Below are 14636 nucleotides of genomic sequence, written 5' to 3' on the forward strand. Positions count from 1 at the left end.
TTACATCTAGGCCACAGGCAAATGCCCAGCCAAATTCATTCAAGTCAAGACTTGTAAGCACTTAATCAGTGTCTGTCTCCCTGTTAGACTGTACGTTCCACGGGAGCAGGGTCACATCTCCCTTGTCCATCAGGTATCTTAGCCAGTGCCTGGCACATAGCAAGTGTTCAGTAGTTGTTGAACAAATGATTGAATGAATATCAACTAACACTTGTTGATTTCTTACTTTGTGCCAGCACTTAACTTGCAACATTCACATTTGGTCTTCATGACAACTCTATGCAAAAGTGAAAGCTGAGAGATGTTACACAGTGTGCCCAGGGAGTAAAACTGGAGGCCTCTTGCCGTGCATGAATGAACAAGTGAGCAGAGGGCTCTCTCAGTCTGGTGATTTCTGACCCTGGAAGGCAAGCTCAGGAACCTCCAGCCCTCATGCTGGCACCAACATCAGACCCTAAAACCTTTGACTTACTGTCCCATCCAAACTGTGTCAAGTTGTGGGATGCCTGTTGGCTGGTGGCTCTGGGCAAGTCGCTTCCCCTCTCTGGGCTTCTGTTTCCAGAATCTCTAACATGGGACTGATCATCACTGACCTTACTTACCTCCCAGGATGAAGGAGAGCCAATGTCAAGAAAGTACATGAGAAAAATGACAGAAGTGCTTTATAACCAGAAATCCGCGTTTACAGAAGAAATGCGAAAACTCAGTTTCTCCTCAGGAGGGCACAGGCAGAGGTTCCCCTAGCACTTCCTGGGAGTCAGGGTACTTCTCAATCTTTAATGTGCATACAAAATTTTTATCTCCTTAGGATACAAATTCTGATTCAGTAGATCTGGATTGGGGCCTGCAGTCTGCATTGTTAACGCTCCCAGCTTCGCCCATGCTTTGGTCCTTGGACTGCACTTTGAATAGCAGGGGACTGGTGGACAGACCAAAGGCTTTGGCTTCAGACAGACCTGGGGTGGATCTCAGCAGTGCCTCTTTACGGTGGGAACTCAGAAATTAGTTCACTTCTCTGAACCCCACTCTCCTCGACTATGAAGTAGGAGTGATGGTGCCGATCTTATAGATGCAAATATTATAAATCCAAGGACAAATGGCATAATATACGTGAAATGCCTGGCAGACAGCAGGGATTATGTTGGTCATTTCCCTGTACTGGAAAGAAGGAGGGTTGGGTGGGAGGGTAACTGCAATTTCTTCCTTTAGTCAATAGAGGTCGCCTCTGAGTAATTTCGGCTTATGAAAGTGAGGAGCCTATGGCCTCAGCGGACAGTCCAGTCCTGAGTCATTAGGGTTCCTGGTGAACTGCTGCCTAGCACTTCTGAATGATGTCCCTATACTGGGGCAGGGCCACTTCTAGATCATGGCCTCCAATCTGGTGGGGGAATCAGACCAATCAAGTAATCACAGAAACTAATTATGTAGGTACATGTGCTAGATGTAGATTCAGTATTGCAAATCCAGATTTGGTAATTCATTGCTATGATACAATGAAAAATTTTTCCATAGGTGTGGAGGAAGGCCAGAGACATTGTCGTCAGGAAGAAGGAAGACGGCAGACACCCTGTCCTCCAAATACTTTGTGTTTCCTGAGGGGGCAGTGGGGTGGGGAGGGGGGAAGGAATAGGCACAAGATGCCTATTTGGATATTCTTCCATTAAAAATGAAATTGATGTGTTTCCAGTCCAACATGTAAGAAGCTTGGAAGTGGCCACTCCATCCTAACACAAGTAAAAAGTTGAACAAACTGGAAAGTCAACTCTTCTTAGATATGTACAATAAGTCAGATTATAAGGCACACCACTGCCCCCAGAATTGGAGAGAAAGACAGACAAATACAGAGCAGAAACCCACAAGCAGAAACCTCTGTGGGAGTCAGTGCCAGGGTAAGGAAACCTGAACTGTAATTGATGAATTGCTGGAGGCTCAGTGTGGACAAATCTGAGAAATAAAAATACCAAGGAAGGGCTTCCCTGGTTGAGAGTCCACCTGCCAATGCAGGGGACATGGGTTCGATCCCTGGTCTGGGAAGATCCCACATGCCACGAAGCAACTAAGCCCGTAAGCCACAACTACTGAGCCTGTGTGCCACAACTACTGAAACCCGTGCACCTAGAGCCGGTGCTCCGCAACAAGAGAAGCCACCACAGTGAGAGGCCCGCGCACCGCAATGAAGAGTAGCCACAACTAGAGAAAGCCCGCGTGCAGCAATGAAGACCCAGTGCAGCCATAAAACCCACCAAGGAATCCAGTCCTACTGGGAGAAGGGAGCATACTTTGTGACTTTGTGGGTTTTACCTGAAGTTCTACCAGGTTCTCATAGTAAACATCAGAAAAAAATCCCTCATGTTTCCAGCAGAGGAGGGTAAAAGGAACCATTTTGAAATGTGCTAGAGCATTCTGTTGTTGTTAATAAGATATACCCTCAGGAGACACTTAAAATTTAACCAGAGCCTAACCTACTGGGATTTTATCAGAGCCTAACAGACCTAAGGGAAGGGAAACACACAACTCCATCCCACTCTAGCCACCCTGAGGGGACTGGAGGGAGAAGATAAGTGAAGTCCATAGTCCTTCTCTTAGTGAACCAGTCCATCACAGGCTCACTAAGAGACTGTGATCCAGTCATAGGACTACAGAACACTTCCCCTTCCCTTACACCTTGCAACCTTATTACTAAAGGCCAATCTACAGCAGTTCCTTTTACCTAGTACATTATGTCTGGCTATCAATAAAAAATTACAAGATATACTAAAAGGCAAAAAACATAGTTTTTTGGGGTTTTTTTTGCAGTACGTGGGCCCCTCTCCTGTTGCGGAGCACAGGCTCCAGACGCGCAGACTCAGCGGCCATGGCTCACGGGCCTAGCTGCTCTGCGGCATGTGGGATCTTCCCGGACCAGGGCACGAACCCGTGTCCCCTGCATCGGCAGGCGGACTCTCAACCACTGCGCCACCAGGGAAGCCCCTAAAGACATAGTTTTAAGAGACAGAGCAAGCATCAGAGCTAGACTCAGATATGGCAGGAGTGTTAGAATTATCAGACCAGGAATTTTAACAACTATGGTTAAGATGCTAAGGGCTCTCGTGGATGAAGCAGACAGCCTGCAAGAACAATAGATGGGCAATGTAAGCAGAGAGATGGAAATTCTAAGAAAGAACCAAAAAGAAATGCTAGAGATAAAAAACACTGTAGGAGAGATGAATGTCTATACTGTACAGGCTGGATACAACTTAGGAAAGAATCTCTGAGCTTCAGGATATCTCAATAGAAACCTCCAAAACTGAAAAGCAAATAGAAAAAAAAAAAGTCTGTGGAAAAACAAAAGGAATAATGTACACAGAATGGGAATATCAGAAGGAAAAGAGAGAAAGGAACAGAAAAATATTTGAGACAATAATGACTGAGAATTTCCCCCAAATTAATTTCAGGCACCTGATTAATTAATGACAGACCAGGAAGCTCAGAGAACACCCAGCAGGATAAATGCCAAAATATATGACACCAAGTCATATCATTTTCAAAAAATACAGAAAATCAAAGATAAAGTCCTGAAAGAAGCCAGAGGGAAAAAACGCCTATAGAGAAGCAAAGGTTAAGAATTACAAGGGAATTCCTTGGCAGTACAGTGGTTAGGACTTGGCACTTTCACTGCCAGGGGCCAGGTTCAATCCCTGGTCGGGGAACTAAGATCTCACAAGCCTCACAGTGTGGCCAAAAAAAAAAAAAAAGGAATTACTGTTGACCCTTGAACAATATGAGGGTTAGGGGCTCCAACCCTCTACATACTTGAAAATCTCCATATAATTTATAGTCAGCCCTCTGTATCCAAGGTTCCTCCATATCTGCGGTTCTGCATCTAAAGATTCAGCCAACTGTGGATCGTGTAGTATTGCAGTATTTACTATTGAAAAAAATCCACTATATATAGACCCTTGCAGTTCAAACCCATGTCGTTCCAGGGTCAACTGGACATCTGACTTCTCAGAAACTATGCAAGCATGAAGAGAGTTGAGTGAAATATTTTAAATGTTAACAGAAACCTAGAATTCTATATCCTGTAAAATTATCCTTCAACAGTGAAGGAGAAATACTCTCTCAGACAAACAAAAATTGAGGGAATTTGTTGCCAGTAGACTTGCCTTGAAAGAAGTGTTAAAAGGAGTTCTTTAGAGAGAAGGGAATTTTTTTTGGCCACGCCACCCTGCTCTTGGGATCTTAGTTCCCCAACCAGGGCCCCCTGCAGTGGAGCACAGAATCCTAACCACTGGACCACCAGGGAATTCCTAAGGGAAGGGAAATTAAATGAAGCAGATATCACAATTATAAAGCAAGAAGAGAATGCTTTGAAAAATGAACAAAATGAAAACTAGCACCTAAAAATTAAAAGTATGATTGCCAAATTTAAAAATAAATCAAAGAAGAGTTAAAGATAGTTAAGAAAATCCCCTGGAAAGCAGAACAAAAAGACAGAGATGGAGGGAATTCCCTGGCTGTCCCGTGGTTAGGACTCAGCGCTTTCACTGACAAAGAGATGGGAAAGAAGAGATAAGAAAATTAGAGTTTCAACTCAGATCCAACATCTGACAAACAGGAGTTCCAGAAATAGAGAAGAAAGAAAATGGACAGGGGCAGGAAGTGGGAGAGCAGAGAAAGACAGATATTACCAAAGAAATAACAAAATTTTGCAGAACTGAAAGATATGAGTCTCCATATTTGAGCCAGTAAATTGAATTTTAAGAGCTGCACACGGGAAATAAAGAGAAAATCTTAAAGATTTTCTGAGATAGTGGTGGGCAGGGAGGGCATGCTTCTTGGCATCACTGCAAGCTAGAAGATAACACATCAATGCCTTCATAATTTTTGAGTGAAACTTTTCAACCTAGATTTCAGTGCACAACCAAACCTTCAATCAAGTGTGAGACTGAAACAAAAACATTTCCAGATAAGTAAAGGGTACATAAATGTACATCCTGTGTAGCCTTTCTCAGAAAGTCACTGGAGAATATGCTTCAGCAAAACAGAGTTGTAAAGCAAGAAAGTGTAAGGCAAAACATCCAGGAAACCAAGAATCTACCTCAGAAGAACCAAATGATGGTTTCCAAATGGCAGCTGGGCAGCTGACCAAAACGTGGCCAGTTCAGTTGAAGCAGGAATACGGAAAGCAATCAAAGGAAGGTCTCCAGGGAAAAAATAAAACTAAGAGCTTATCTGACTTGTCTAAGCATTTGGAATAATTACTGACAGATCTGTTGGAGCATTTGGATAAGTATGTATATATCAAAGCAAATGGGAAAATATGGCCATTATTAACCACAGGAAAAACAAACAAGTTTTACAAAGAAGGAAAGGTAATCATAGTAAACTATCGATACTTTTTTTAAAATTTATTTTATTATTTATTTATTTAGGCTGCGCTGGGTCTTAGTTGTGGCATGAGGGATCTTTAGCTGTGGCATGTGAACTCTTAGTTGCAGCATGCATGAGGGATCTGGTTCCCCAACCAGGGATCTAACCCGGGCCCCCTGCATTGAGAGCAGAGTCTTACCCAATGGACCACCAGGGAAGTACCTAAACTATCAATACAATACACAGCACAGCAGTGAACAATATTTACATACTCATAATAATGTACATACTGATTATTTAACCCTAAGAGCTGTATTGTGACAGAACCTCATTTTAAAAGGGGAGGAAGGGACTTTAGGGTGCAGGTGTAAGAAAGCTAAATCTTTAATCAATAATTACTGCTTTTAATTTTTAAATCACAAAATAGCAGTATAAGCACATTATATTAAAATAGTGAGATAATGCCAGAAGAAACAGGTTAAAAGAGATGCATGTAGGCAACACAACGAGCTAGAGTTGGGCAAAGCTGGGACAAAGGGCTGCTGGCATTTGATATGAGCTTTTAAAAAATATATATTTATTTATTTATTTTTGGCCGTGTTGGGTCTTAGTTGTGGCACGCGGTCTTCTCTCTAGTTGTGGCGCGTGGGCTTAGTTGCTCCGTGGCATGTGGGATCTTAGCTCCCCGATCAGGGATCGAACCCATGTCCCCTGCATTGGAAGGCAGATTCTTAACCACTGGACCATCAGGGAAGTCCCAGATATGAGCTTTTTATTACCACTGGATTTATAAAACAAAATGCATGACTAGTTGGGGTTTTTTAACTTAAAATTATGTTTATACTTACAATAGCCAAGATATGGAGGCAACCTAAGGGCCCAGTGACAGATGAATGGATAAAGAAGATGTGGTCCATAAAAAAGAATGAAATCTTGCCACTTGCGACAACATGGATGGACCTAGAGGGTATTATGCTAAGTGAAATAAGTCAGACAGAGAAAGACAATATATGATTTCAATTATTTGTGGAATCTTAAAAACAAACAAACACAACAAAACAGAAACAGCATCATAGATACAGAGAACAAACAGGTGGTTGCCAGAGGAGTAGGGTGGGGAGATAAGGAAAACAGGTGGGGGAGATTAAAAGGTACAAACTTCCAGTTACAAAATAAATGAATCAGAGGTATGAAATGTACAGTGTGAGGAATACTGTCAATAATTATGTAATATCTTTATATGGTGAAAGATGGTAACTAGATTTATCACGGTGATCATTTTGAAATGTGTAGAAATATCAAACCACTATATTGTGCATCAGGAAGTAACACAGTGTTTTAGGTCAATTATACTTCAAAAAACAAACTAAATCATAGAAAAAGAGATCGTTACCACAGGCAGGGGATCAGGGGAGAGGGAGTTGGATGAAAGTAGTCAAAAGGTACAAACTTCTAGTTATAAGATAAATCAGTACCAGGGATATAATGTATAATATGATAAATATAATTAACACTGCTGCATGTCTATCTATGAAAGTTGTTAGAGGGACTTCCCTGGCTGTCCAGTGGTTAAGACTCTGTACTTCCACTGCAGTGGGTGAGGGTTCAATCCCTGGTCTGGGAACTAAGATCCCATATGCCACAGGGTGTGGTCCAAAAAAAAAGTTTAAAAAAGGGATCATAAAACAATTTTTTTTTTTTTTTTTTTTTTTGCCACACCACGCAGCATGCAGGATCCTAGTTCCCCAACCAGATTTTGAACCCATGCCCCCTGCAGTGGGAGTGTGGAGTCCTAACCACAGGGCCACCAGGGAAGTCCCCCATTTTTTTTTTTTTTTTTCCCCATTTTTTTTAAATAGGAGAAGTAAAAATTGAATGTCTCCTATAGGCCATGTTTGAATTCTAGCTTTGCTGCTTCTCATGAGGCCTTAGGCAGTTAGTTAAACTTTATGGGCCTTGATTTCCTTATCCATACATTACAATACTTGTTGCAGTGAAGACCCTTGGCAGCCTTCTCCATTCTTCAATGAACAATACAACTTGTGAAATAATAAAAAATAAATATATTGGTCTCTGCCCCATTTCTGGCATAGAGCTCCTAAAACTTCTGTAATTTCCTAAATGATAAGGGTACTTAGGAGCATTTTTTGTTCTAATATTTGGTCTTGGACGCTGTTTCCTGACACAGAGCTCCTAAATCCCTTGGAATTTCCTGGGCAATAGGAGTGTCTTTTGTTCTAATGAGGCAATGATTGGGGGGCTCCTGGATAACTTCAGGATTGGTGCAGGTTACCAGAAAGACCACACACCATGATCAGAAGCTCGGAACTTTCAGCCCCAGCCCCCCAACCTCTGGGAAGGGGAGAGGAGCTGGAGATTGAGTTAATAATTAATCATGCCTATGTGATGAAGCCCCCATAGAAATCCTAGCACTACATGGTTGGAAGAGGTTCCGAGTTGGTGGACACACCCACATGCCAGTAGGGTGGTACATCCTGACTCCACAGGGACAGACGTTCCTGCACGTGGGACCCTTCTGGACCTCATCCTATGTACCTCTTCATCCTGGCCATTCATCTGTACCTTTTATAATATCTTTTACAATAAACCAGTAAACGTAAGTAAATGTTTCCCTGAGTTCTGTAAGTCATTCTAGCAAACTACTGACCTCTGAGGTGGGAGTCGTGGGAACCCCAATTTATAGCTGGTCACCAGATTCAAGTGGGGGGAGCTAGACCCACCCCTCCAAGAGAGAAATGACAAAGAATTTGTGGCCACCTTTATCTACCACATAATCTGGAAAATATACATAAATACTTAGCTCAAAGGGTTGTTACAAAAATTATATTGGATTTATAAAAAATGCCTTGTCTATACTGAGGAATAAACAAATAAATGTTTTATTATCGTAATTCTTTTAAAAAGGTCATATTTAGCATTAGAGGGTGCCTTTTTTTTTTCTTTTTGGCCCCATAGCTTACAGGATCTCAGTTCCCTGACTAGGGATTGAACCCAGGCAATGGCAGTGAAAGCCTGGAATCCTAACCTCTAGGCCACCAGGGAACTCCCAGAGGGTACTTTAAATTAAGAAAGATAGAATTCTTCACTTAGAAGAGTTCACCTCAAGTCTCTCTAAATAGCAAACTCTTCCTGGAAAAGAGGACTTGGGTCATGTGTCATTTCACTGACATCCTACTAGCTAGAACTGCACCATTCATACTCACTGAGGTGTCTTTTGAAGGCCCAACGTGGAGAAAGAGGCTCTTGCTGGGAACGTTACCAGCTCCATCTCCTGGAGCGGCAGTGGTTGGAGCAGGGGCCAACTAAGACGAGATGACCTCCCCTGGGCTTGGCTCTGAATGTCCAAAAATGAGATTGGGGGAATGAGAAGGTGTGTCGACGGGCCACTTGTTAGTTTATTCTCAGTGAGATAGATTCTGTGGTCCCTCCCAGCCCTGGCAGATTATATTGTCCTCAGCCTTTTTCTCCTCAATTCCTTATCCAGGGGTTGTAAATAGAACCCATTGTGTGCTTATCTTTTAAAAAGAAGGAGGAGGAGAAGGAGAAGAAAGAAGAGGCAGAAAGAAAAGAAAGGAAGGAGAGTGAGAGAGAGAGGAGAAAAAAGGAAAGAAAAAAAGGAAGAAGAATTTTAAATTACTTTGGAGCTCCTAAAACCCTTGGAATTTCCTAAGTGATTTAAAGTCTTTTGTTATGTTAATGAGATGATGTTCGGACCGCCCTAAGGTTGGGGGCTGGTTGCCAGGAAACCAACTGTGTTATTAGAGGGTTGGAACTTTCAGTCCCACCCCCGACCTCCAGGGAGGGGAGAGGGACTGGAGGTTAAATCTGCAGCCTAATGGCCAATGCCTTACTCAACCATGCCAATGAAAAAAAGCCTCTATAAAGGCCCAGAGGATGCAGTTCAGAGATTCCAGGTCGGTGAAAAGGTGGAGGTGCTGGGAGAGTGCTGTGGTTGGAGAGCATGGACACTCCATGCCCCTTCCCCATACCTTGCCCTGTGCATCTCTTCCATCTGGCTGTTCTTGTGTTACATCCTTTTACAATAAACTAGTCATCTAGTTAAAAAAAAAAAAGAGGGACTTCCTGGTGGCACAGTGGTTAAGACTCTGCCTGCCAATGCAGGGGACACGGGTTCGAGCCCTGGTCCAGGAAGATCCCACATGCCGCGGAGCAACTAAGCCCATGCACCACAACCACTGAGCCTGCGCTCTAGAGCCTGCGAGCCACAACTACTGAAGCCCGTGCGCCTAGAGCCAGTGCTCTGCAACGAGAGAAGCCACTGCAATGAGACGCCCACGCACCGCAACGGAGAGTAGCCCCCGCTCGCCACAACTAGAGAAAGTGCGCATGCAGCAACGAAGACCAACACAGGCAAAAAAGAAAAAAAAAAAAAGGATTTTTAAATTAAGAGCAATGACAGAAATCTGGATGTCCCGCTTCTCTGAGAAACTGGCATGTCTAGCAACACTGTCCTCAATCCTGTTTGGAAACCACCAGCTAGAGCTGGATTTCAGTATAGTTCCAACCTGGCAGCTTCTTTCATATATGTTCCCTGCCTGGCACCTGGGGATATCTGGGTTTTGGAGCCCTGCAATTAACCTTGAACCAAATCAGCCAATCCCAGCCCACCCAGGTGCTACCCTGCAAGCCAGCATCTGCCCTGAGGTTCTGAAATGCCAGCGACTGAGCAGGTGCCAGCCTCAGAGCCAGCTGTCCTGTCAGCACCAGAACCAGCTGTCCTATCAGCCTCTGCTCAGAAGCTCAGGCTGACAAAGGGAATGGGACTGGCCAGGAACACTAGCCAGGGCTGTGTAGGGAATGAAGTGAGAAAGATGTAGCCTCCCAGCTATACCATAAACGTTGGCTGTTCTCAGACCCCAACATCCTCCCTGCTCGTCTGGCTGCTTATGGTTAACAGAAGGCCAGGAAGACGCTGACTCTGCCTTCTTTTGAGCCAAGCCCCTGGGGCACCATGCACTTCTGGGTGCTATGCTATTATGCTGGACCTCAAGTAACCAGAACTAGCAACCAACCATTCTGCTTAACTGAATTCCTGATTAACATGTATATCCCTAACCTGTATATCCTTGATGTTTAAAATTAAAAATTCCAAAATGTGTTAGGAATCCTTTCTTCTTTAGCAAAGAACATCTCATAAATACAATGTATCTGAATCTTTCTTTGGGGACTTAAGGTCCTGCCAGAGAGCTTCTTTACTTCCTTCTCTTCTTCCTTTCTTTCCTCCACAAGTTGTTTTTAAGCATCTATGATGTGTCACTCCCTGTTTAGGCTTGAGGACAGAGAGGTGCAGATAGCTGGCTGGAGTGGGTATTAACTAAAGAATATTTCTGAGAGGCCACCACTGGTGGCCCAGTGGTTAAGACTCCATGCTCCCAAAGGGGGCTCGGGTTCAATCCCTGGTCAGGGAACTAGATCCCGCATGCAGCAACTAAAGATCCTGCACACTGCAAAGAAGATCCCGCGTGCCACAACTAAGACCCGGTGCAACCAAATAAATAAATATTAAAAAAAAAAAAGAATATTCCTGAGAAATTGTCTTCATAGACTAAATTCTGAATCCTAGTCTGTCTCCTGTGGATTTTTTTTTTTTTTTACTATTCTGAGTAGAAAGCTCAGGAAAAAAAAAAAATCAACGTAATTGTGAGCTCTGGGTAGCCAAGTTCAAATCAATCAAGGTTTAACTGATCAGGGCTGGGGCACGGGGAGACCCCAGATAATCAAAATAGAGCACAGGGCTGGAATTGGAGAGGTCTGAATTTGAGTCCTGGTTTTACCATATTCAGTTGGTAGGATCTTATAGTCCCAAACTTTATTGAGCATTTACTGTGCACTTGGCACTGTGTTCAACACATCCCATGCATTATCTCACTTGATAAGTGAACTCTAAAGTCACTGCCTAAGAAATCACAGGAAAGGCAATTTACCTCCCTGAGCCTGAATTTCTACATCTGCAAAATGGAAACAAAAATAGCATCTGACAGGTTTGTTGGGTGGATTAAGTGAGCTCAGTGTTGGAAAGTCCTCAGCACTGCGCCTGGGCCAGGGTGTGTGCACAGCAGGTGTGGCAGCCAGGACAGGCCACTCCAAATGCATCCTGCCAAGGTGCTCCGCTGGGTAGTCAGGTTTGGGTTTTGATTCTTTCTTTCTTTATTAAAATCTTGTCCCCCTTCTTCTTCTTCTTCTTTTTTTTTTTTTTTTTGCCATTTTAAAGGGACTTTACGCTCCAGTTTGGCTGGGCTTCACTGCTTTTATTGAATCCCAGACACAGCTGCTCCCAGCCTACGAGGATCTTGCCTGCCAGGAGCTAAAAGCTAACTTCACACAGTTTAATTAAGATGATAGACGACTGGAAATTCCCTGGTGGTCCAGGGGTTAGGGCTCCACGTTTCCACTGCAGAGGGCACAGGTTCCATCCCTGGTCTGGTAAATAAGATCTCACAGACCACTCGGCGTGGCCAAAAAATAATAATAATAAAATTAAATTAAATCAAAAAGAAAAAAAAGAAATCTTCCAAGGCCGAACCCAGTGCTAAATGACTGCTCCATCTCTTCACTGCTTGCCTGCCCTCAACAGGGCACAGGCTGTAAGGAAAGTCACTGTTAGTCCAAACAACGACTTGCTGTGCATCCCCACGCAGGTTTCTTTCCCTCTCAGGGCCTCAGGTTTCCTTCCTTTATAGTGGGAGGGTTGCAGCACATGACTGCTGAGGTCCTTCTGACTCGGGAACCCTGTGGTTACAGCTGGAGTTTGCCACTAACTGTCCTGCAAACCCCTCCCAAACCCCAAGCCATCACATATGGAGCTATCGTGAAGTTCCCTAAGGAGCCCTGCTCGATCTAGTGCCAGGTGGTGAGGGTTGGAGAATTAGACTCAGGCCTTCAGAGCCAGAAACTCTGGGAGAGCAACAGAACAGCCAGCAGCTCAATGTGGTGGAAAGAACACTGGACTTAGATTCAGGAGGCATGAACTGTAGTTGGTATCACCTTGGGCCAGTCACTCCCCCTCTCTGAGTCCCAGTATTTTCACCGATCAATTGCCTTACGGACGTTTTAGCATCAGGTGAGTAAAATTCCATGGAAAGCAAACCATCCTGATCATGACTCAGGTGCAGGGTCAGTTCACATGCTGCAATAAGACAGAGATGGTTCAAGCCCCATCTCCAACACCTCCCAGCTGTGTGAACTTGGACGAGTTACTTAACCTCTCTCTGCAGGCCTCAGTGAAGGGGATGACAATAATATTAGTATTGTGAAGATTTAGGAGAAGTTTAGCGTAATATGTGCCTTGGAAACAGACTGACTAGTTCAAATGTGGGCTCTGCCATATACTAGCTATATGGCTTTAGGTAAATAAACCTGGTTGGGCCTCAGTTTTCTCATCTGAGAAATGGGAATAATAATAGAACCTACTTCATGGGAATTCCCTGGCGGTCCTGTGGTTAGGACTCCATGCTTTCACTGCCGAAGGCCTGGGATCAGTCCCTGGTCAGGGAACTAGAATCCTGCAAGCTGCGCAGTGTGGCCTAAAAAAAAAAAAAAGAACCTACTTCAAAAGTTGCTGTGAGGAATAGGAGCAATTCCCATAGAGTACTTAGCACAGTAAGTAGCTGGCAGACAAGTTGTCTCTCAACAAAAGGGAACAGAGAACAGGGCCAGCAAGGAGCAGATTTGGGGCTCAGGAAGAAGCTCCATGGCAAAGTTTGGCCTTAAATGGGAATACCCTCTGTTACTCAGGTGGTGAAAGGATTCTCTCTAGGGAGGGTTTGGAGAGGCTGGAAGAAAGAGGGCTTCCCTAGCCTCCCCTGTGGAATGCCAACCTAGGGGATGCCCTGGAGCCACCTACTCCTGGACTGGAGCATCCACCTATGCCCCTCTCTGGCTGCCATCTGTTAGGAGGCATGGGCAAGAGCCCCACGACCACTGCGTTCAGCCCTACGGGTGCCCTTGGCCCCTGCAGACCAAAGGACACCCACACATCTCCCTCCTCCCTACAGAGGGAACGCCGACAGATCCCTCTACACGAACCCACACAGCTGGAACCTGGTGGCCAGTGTTCTGGACCTGGAGTCCCTGATGGTGTGGGTTCCTCCTACTCTCTCAGCCAGAACTACCAGACCAATGACCAACAGGCTGCACCACTCAAGGTGGGGACAGGGAAGACGGAAGGGAAAGGAAAGGAAGAAGGGCAAGAAGGCTAGATGGAGGTAGAGGGAGGACAAGAGGACGGGAGCTGGAGGAAGAAAGGAAATGCCTTCTGTCTCAGACAAGAGGCTGCAAACTGTGGCCTGTGAGCTGCAGCCATTCAGCCCGTGGATATCTTTTCCTTGCCCTGCCTATTAGAGCGAAGAAAACTTGAATTTTGGTTGCCACCGTTTACACAATTGAGAGATTTCACTTAAAAATTCAGACTTGTGACTTCGGTTAAAAAGTCAACTCTGGGGCTTCCCTGGTGGCGCATTGGTTGAGAGTCCGCCTGCCGATGCAGGGGACACGAGTTCGTGCCCCGGTCCGGGAAGATCCCACATGCCGCAGAGCGGCTGGGCCAGTGAGCCATGGCCGCTGAAGAGCCTGCATTTGCTCTTAGTAACACCCTTCTGGAGCGGAGGTGCAGCAAGGGTGAGTGGCTGTAGAAGACCCTGTGCTCTCCAGTTTACCACTGTGCCCACCAGGCCCTGTTGCCTGACACCTGTGTGCTTCACCCATTCATGTTTTCTGCCTAGTTCCTGCAGGCAGTAGGTTTGTGGCCCCTGCTTTTGAATCAAAGAATGCCAAACCTCACCCTGGGGGCTGATAGAGAAAGGATAATAATGCCTCCCTCCTATATACAGGGCAAGCTGGACAGTGTCATGGTTAAGAGTCAGACTGCCAGGTTCAAATCCCAGTTCTGCCATTTCCCAGCTATCTGACCTTGGGCAAGTTCCTTTAAATATCCTGTGCCTCAGTTTCCTCATCTGTGACATGGGATGCTAATAACAGTACCTATCCCACAGGGTCATGCAAAAGATTAAGGAAGTGAATACACACAAATGACTAGAATATTGAAAACACTCAGTGTCAGCTATCATTATCATCATCCCCAAGGCTGTCGCAGAGATCAGACTGTGTATGAAGAGATACTTTGTGAGCCTCTGGGAACTGAACGAAGATGAGGGATTTATCAGCTGGGCCAGAGGAAGCCTGAGCCAGCTTTGAAGCAGGTAGTGACCAGGCAGCTGACTCGGCAAGCTACTCTTTGTGTGACT

Source organism: Neophocaena asiaeorientalis, unplaced genomic scaffold (genome assembly GCF_003031525.2).
Source record: "Neophocaena asiaeorientalis asiaeorientalis breed wild unplaced genomic scaffold, Neophocaena_asiaeorientalis_V1.1 scaffold1337, whole genome shotgun sequence".
NCBI classification, from domain to species: Eukaryota; Metazoa; Chordata; class Mammalia; order Artiodactyla; family Phocoenidae; genus Neophocaena; species Neophocaena asiaeorientalis.